The sequence below is a fragment of the Penaeus monodon genome, chromosome 27 (assembly GCF_015228065.2).
Source record: "Penaeus monodon isolate SGIC_2016 chromosome 27, NSTDA_Pmon_1, whole genome shotgun sequence".
Lineage (NCBI taxonomy): Eukaryota > Metazoa > Arthropoda > Malacostraca > Decapoda > Penaeidae > Penaeus > Penaeus monodon.
This window is the reverse complement of record NC_051412.1, coordinates 16596288-16596662: the sequence shown is the minus strand read 5'-3', so window position 1 is coordinate 16596662 and position 375 is coordinate 16596288. Positions and strand designations below refer to the sequence as shown.

At 38.9% G+C, this 375-nt stretch overlaps 1 protein-coding gene across 1 annotated transcript in view; it reads left to right on the top strand.

Moving 5' to 3' along the window:
• Nucleotides 1–375, top strand: part of LOC119590634 — a gene marked incomplete at its 5' end in the record, with an annotated part of 133180 nt that overhangs the window by 9549 nt on the left and 123256 nt on the right.

Here is a 375-nt window from a genome sequence, read left to right as displayed (position 1 = left end):
AGATGAAAACACATGAACATAACCAAGAGTGTATAATCTTCTTTCAACTCCATACTGAAGGAGTATTTTGTGTGTGTGGTTCACCGAAGGAGATTTTCCACAATGAAAATCACGTACAAAGTCCCCTGGGAAAGTGAGAGCATATTTTTCCAGGTATAGTTTAGCCATTATGCCACAACAGATTGGCAATAAGACAGACGATTCTTTATAATAAGACGAGAGATTCTTTTTCGCTGAAACACGCAACACACAACTCACTTGCCAAAAAGTAGAACGTGCTTGTGAGATATTAGTCTTTAGTGGAGGAAAAGTCTGCGAGATTCTTATGGAAGTCTTAAAGTAGCTACATTTTCTTGCGAGATGCCACACAGGGTA